At 40.6% G+C, this 6,316-nt stretch overlaps 1 non-coding gene across 1 annotated transcript; it reads left to right on the top strand.

Annotated features, from left to right (window-relative positions):
- Window positions 1–6,060: 6,060 nt before the first annotated feature.
- LOC127740319 (small nucleolar RNA R71) lies at window positions 6,061–6,168 on the top strand. The gene has a single exon (XR_008000998.1). It is a non-coding gene; the product is annotated as a small nucleolar RNA R71 (small nucleolar RNA).
- The last annotated feature ends 148 nt before the right edge of the window (window positions 6,169–6,316 follow it).

Raw genomic sequence — 6,316 nt, 5'->3', positions numbered from 1 at the left:
GGCAAGTGCACCGAGTCGTCAAAGTAATACCTCACGTGAGTGAGGGTCGATCCCACGAGAATTGTTAAATCGAGTGTAAAACCCGGTTAATTAACGCATAATTATCCCACAAATTAAAATCTATTCTAGAAAATTAGAAATGTGAATTTTATGGTTTAATATGATAAAGAAAATTAAAATGATAATTTCGACACTAATTTTAAAGAAATTGGCCCAAGATTGGGCCAATCGGACCGAATAGGGCAAACCAGGCCCGTATTGGGCCCAAGGCCCAACCCATTCAGCCAAGACACATTAAATGAACCATGCTTTCCTCTCTCCTTCAGCAAAACACGCTGAAGCATTTGGAGAAAAGGGGAAGAACACTCCATGAACTTAACCCTTGGTGTAACTTCAATCCTTGATAACTTTTGATCTGGAGCTCCAATCACCGCACCGTTTATGGACATGCAACCGTGGCGCCAAGCTCTACAAAGCCCACAACCTTGTTTCTGAGGTAAGCCGCATTTTTTGTCCAGTTTTCTAGCCCTTTGTATTCGAAATTCTTGAGTAAAAGTATTGAGATTTTGAGCTCTTTGATGTTATAAGATCTAATTAGCTTGAAGAGAAGGCTCAATCTCACCCCTTTGATTCGTGGGTATGGTAAGATCCTTAACCCTAAGTGAAACACTTAAGATTTTGTGATTAGTGATTGAGTTGGTATGTGTAGGTGTATATTTTGTGTATTAGGATATGTATGTAGGAATGTTGGAGCTTGATTGAGGTCTTGGAAAGCTTGGAGTGAGCTTTTAGTGCTGAAAAATCTATTTGAAAGGTGTTGGGATCTTGAAGGTTTGAGAAAAAGTGAAATTGGAAGTGTTCCAAGTTGAGTGGGGAATCGGCCAAGGTTTAGTTTCAGTTTCCTGTATCTAAAATATAATGTAATGTGAAAACTTAGGCTAGTGACCCTAGGATAGGAATTGAATTGTTGATGTGTAGAATGGTTGAGATGGATTGTGTTATTATGTATGTGGTTAGTGACTTTGGAGGTTTTGATGAGATTTTGTATGCAAGACATGTATGCTTTGGTGTATGTTTGATAATTAGTGAGATGGAGTTATTGTTGGTACCACGTTGATGGTGAAATTGATGATGAAATTGTCATGAAAAATTGATGACATGTTTTGTATGCTGTTTAAACTTTAGATATTGAATGTTGTTGAAATTAGAATATTGAATGTGTGTTGAGATTGAATTATTGAGTTATGATTGATAAAATAGAGAATTGATGTGTTGTGGAATGAAAAAGGAAGCTGGAATGTGGTTAAGGCTGAATTGGTAAGGTTTTGTTTGGTTTTAAAAGGATTGGGAAGTGAATGTTTGAAAATTGAAGCTTGTTGATTTTTGTTGAAAACTTTGATTTTGGCCCAACTTTAGCAGAGCATAACTTAGTCTCTGGACCCCGATTTGTATCAAAATTGTTTAAAATAAAATTGGATTTGAGATGTTTATGTTGTTCGAAGAATGGAGAAAAAATATTTTAAAATGAGAAAGTTATGGTCGATCAAAGTTTGGTGCGTAAATTGGAACAAATGGGACTTAACAGCTTTTTGTATTACTGCATAACATGCGTACGCATGCATCTCATACGTGGGCAAAATCGCATTCCCACGCGTACAGATCGCCCACGCGTATGCGTGATAAGGATATTTTGCGTACGCGAAATTCTCATGCACGACCAGTCAATTCTGCCTGTTCCACATGCGTGCGCGAGAAAGAGCATGCGTACGCGTAATGGGCTAACATGCACGCTCACGTGTATGCGTGGCCCATGCGTACGTGTGATTGGGATTTCTTTGGCGCTCATGCGTACGTGTGACCCACGCATATGCATGACCCTATTTTCAGCAAATATGATTTCTGTGTTTTTAAAACCGAATTTTCAACTTCTAAGCCTCCATTTTCATCCTTTAAGTTATAAATCATAATAGAATGCCTAGTAATTACGAATAAGATAGGAAAGGGGGAACTTGAGGATAAAGTAAGGGGAGAGTTAATGATGAATTATGATTAATAATGATTATATGAGTTGCTGAGGGTGATGGTGGAAGTGCGGTGTATGCCGTTAGCTGAAGGGCTGTATTTGATAATGATTTACGGCTGGTTATGGATTATGTTATGAGCCAGATGATTATGATAAATATTGATTTATGGTTGATAATGAATATTTGAATTTGGATGATTGTATCATCTTGAGTCATCTTTCTTGAAAGTGCGACCCCGAAGTTATGGTGGAAGATGAGAATCCCTTTCCTTGTTCCTCTTGGTATTGTAAAATTTCCTCGAGCGAGATGGTGGGAGGTTAAGATCCCCTTCTTAGTTCCTCCTGGATATATGAGAATGTTCCTCCTAGGTAGACACAAGGATTGTGGTTTTGCCTCACTTGTTCCAGGTTGGTTAGTATAGAGGCTCCTCGGGTGGATGCGTTGGTTGTGGTTTTGCCCCCACTTGCCCCGGTTTGTGATAGCTGATGTATGAAAAGTGCAATTATGAGATGTATAAGTGATGATATGGTCATAATGAATGATTATGGAATGTTTATGAATGAATATTGAATGACTATCTGAGATACGAGTTTCCCTGGGTGAAAGCAGTGGCTAGCCACCACGTGCTCCAAGTTGAGACGCGATACTCTGCTGACCCTATGTCGTAAATGTGGTAGGATACTGTGAAAGTTCTTGATGAGCTCGGCCCCATGGAAAAACACCAGTGTGGGTGTTGTATGATTATGATTATGATTATGTTTATGATTAAGAATTACTCGAGTTGGGGATGCGTGACAGAGGGACAGTCCAATGGTTAGCTACCAAGACTTGTCAGGTTGGTTTTGTAACCGACAGATGAAACTCATCAGCCACTAGGACAGGCGTGCATGATATGCATCTATATGTTTGTTTGGTGTGATTTATTTGGATTGCCTAAGTGACTGCATAAACTATTTGCTACCTGCTTTATTTTCTATATATGCCTTCTACTCATGATTTCCTTGCTTGAAATAATTGTGTTTGTGGCACTTTGGTTCCGTTGGTGGTTGGGAGGCTTGGAGTAGTTGGAAAGGAGTTTTAGATAGCTCTAAAGACCCTTAGCTAGTCGCCTATTTTATCTTTATAGGTTAGTTATGTTTTTAAGCTTTAATTATCTGTTGGAAGTTTTAGGATTGCCTTCGGCTTTCCCAGGATATTATATGTCAGATATGTGGACACTATTACCATGCTGAAAACCTCCGGTTCTCACCCATGCGGATTTTGTGGTTTTCAGATGCAGGACGTGAGGCTCCTCGCTGAGGCATGCTGGAAGCTTCTGATATTGCGAAGACCTTTATCTTTTGGGCTTATTTTGGTTATTTGTATTTGCTTAGATACTTATTATCTCCACCTATTATATATATGCTGTATAAACTCCTCTTAGAGGGTATTTTGGAGACTCAGGTTTCGTAACTTTGGATTTCGGTTTTTTTTGGGTTTTTCCTATATATATATATGTATGTATGTATGTATAACTATGTGCTCGGACCGGTTACATTCGCGAACCGTGACCTGAGCTTTGCTATTCGTATCTTCGCCCTCTATTGTACATGTATCCGTGTCAGCTTACTTTATCGCTTCGTGAGCGTTACGCTTTTCAATTTAACGATTTTTGCTTTATCTCTTTCTTCAAAGGCTCCTAGTTATAAACCTTTTTGGTTCAGCCATGATGGGTGGGTTTGGGAGGGAAAGTGGTTTGAATTTGAATGGTGAGGTAGGTGGAGTTTTATGAAGGATGGATGTGAGTGGTGAAGAGAATAGTGGGATTTGATAGGTGAGGGGTTTTTTGGGGAAGAGGGGTTGAGGTGATTGGTGAATGGGTGAAGAAGAGAGAGAGTGGTGGGCTAGGTGGGGATCCTGTGGGGTCCACAGATCCTGAGGTGTCAAGGAAAATTCATCCCTGCACCAAGTGGCGAGCAAAAAATGCTCTTTATGCCAATTCTGGCGTTAAACACCGGGCTGGTGCCCACTTCTGGCGTTTAACGCCAAATTCTTGCCCTTTTCTGGCGTTTAACGCCAGTTTGGTGCCCCTTTCTGGCGTTAAACGCCCAGAATGGTGCCAGACAGAGCGTTAAACGCCCATTTGCTACCCTTACTGGCATTTAAACGCCAGTAAGTTACTCCTCCAGGGTGTGCTGTTTTTCTTTCTATTTTTCATTCTGTTTCTGCTTTTTCAATTGATTTTGTGACTTCCTATGATCATCAACCTATAAAATAACAAAGGAAAATAGATAAATATAACATTGGGTTACCTCCCAACAAGCGCTTCTTTAATGTCAGTAGCTTGACAGTGGGCTCTCATGGAGCCTCACAGATACTCAGAGCAATGTTGGAACCTCCCAACACCAAACTTTGAGTTTGAATGTGGGGGTTCAACACCAAACTTAGAAGTTGGTTGTGGCCTCCCAACACCAAACTTAGAGTTTGACTGTGGGGGCTCTGTTTGACTCTGTTTTGAGAGAAGCTCTTCATGCTTCCTCTCCATGGTTACAGAGGGATATCCTTGAGCCTTAAACACAAGGGATTCTTCATTCACTTGAATGATCAATTCTCCTCTGTCAACATCAATCACAGCCTTTGTTGTGGCTAGGAAGGGTCTGCCAAGGATGATGGATTCATCCATGCACTTCCCAGTCTCTAGGACTATGAAATCAGCAGGGATGTAATGGTCTTTAATTTTTACCAGAATATCCTCTACAAGTCCATAAGCTTGTTTTCTTGAATTGTCTGCCATCTCTATTGAGATTCTTGCAGCTTGTACCTCAAAGATCCCTAGCTTCTCCCTTACAGAGAGAGGCATGAGGTTTATACTTAACTTTAAGTCACACAGAGCCTTCTTAAAGGTCATGGTGCCTATGGTAAAATGTATTGAAAACTTCCCAGGATCCTGTCTCTTTTGAGGTAATCTCTTCCTAGTCAAGTCATCCAGTTCTTTGGTGAGCAAAGGGGGTTCATCCTCCCAAGTCTCATTACCAAATAACTTGTCATTTAGCTTCATGATTGCGCCAAGGTACTTGGCAACTTGCTCTTCAGTGACATATTCGTCTTCTTCAGAGGAAGAATACTCATCAGAGCTCATGAATGGCAGAAGTAAATCCAATGGAATCTCTATGGTCTCAGTGTGAGTCTCAGATTCCCATGGTTCCTCATTAGGGAACTCATTGGAGGCCAGTGGACGTCCATTGAGGTCTTCCTCAGTGGCATTCACTGCCTCTTTCTCCTTTCCAAATTTGGCCATGTTGATGGCCTTGCACTCTCCTTTTGGATTCTCTTCTATATTACTTGGAAGAGTACTAGGAGGGAGTTCAGTAACTTTCTTACTCAGCTGACCCACTTGTGCCTCCAAGTTTCTAATGGAGGACCTTGTTTCAGTCATGAAATTTTGAGTGGTTTCGATTAGATCAAAGACCATGGTTGCTAAGTCAGAGTGGCTCTGCTTAGAATTCTCTGTCTGTTGCTGAGAAGATGATGGAAAAGGCTTACCATTGCTAAACCTGTTTCTTCCACCATTATTGTTGTTGAAACCTTGTTGAGGTCTCTGTTGATCCTTCCATGAGAGATTTGGAAGATTTCTCCATGAAGAATTATAGGTGTTTCCATAAGGTTCTCCCATGTAATTCACCTCTTCCATTGAAGGGTTCTCAGGATCATAAGCTTCTTCTTCAGATGAAGCGTCCTTAGTACTGCCTGGTGCAGCTTGCATTCCAGACAGACTTTGAGAAATCATATTGACTTGCTGAGTCAATATTTTGTTCTGAGCCAATATGGCATTCAGAGTATCGATCTCAAGAACTTCTTTCTTCTGATTCGTCCCATTGTTCACAGGATTCCTTTCAGAAGTGTACATGAATTGGTTATTTGCAACCATTTCAATGAGTTCTTGAGCTTCTGCAGGCGTCTTCTTCAGATGAAGAGATCCTCCAATAGAGCTATCCAATGACATCTTGGACAGTTTAGACAGACCATCATAGAAGATACCTATGATGCTCCATTCAGAAAGCATGTCAGAAGGGCACTTTTTGATTAATTGTTTGTATCTTTCCCAAGCTTCATAGAGGGATTCTCCTTCCTTCTGTCTGAAGGTTTGGACTTCCACTCTAAGCTTACTCAATTTTTGAGGTGGAAAGAACTTTGCCAAGAAGGCATTCACTAGCTTTTCCCAAGAGTTCAGGCTTTCTTTAGGTTGTGAATCCAACCATATCCTAGCTCTCTCTCTTATAGTAAAAGGGAATAGCATAAGTCTGTAGACCTCA

This window comes from Arachis duranensis, chromosome 6 (assembly GCF_000817695.3).
Source record: "Arachis duranensis cultivar V14167 chromosome 6, aradu.V14167.gnm2.J7QH, whole genome shotgun sequence".
In the NCBI taxonomy this organism is placed as follows: domain Eukaryota; kingdom Viridiplantae; phylum Streptophyta; class Magnoliopsida; order Fabales; family Fabaceae; genus Arachis; species Arachis duranensis.
The sequence above is the reverse complement of the archived record's forward strand: the minus strand, read 5'-3'. Positions and strand labels throughout refer to the sequence as shown.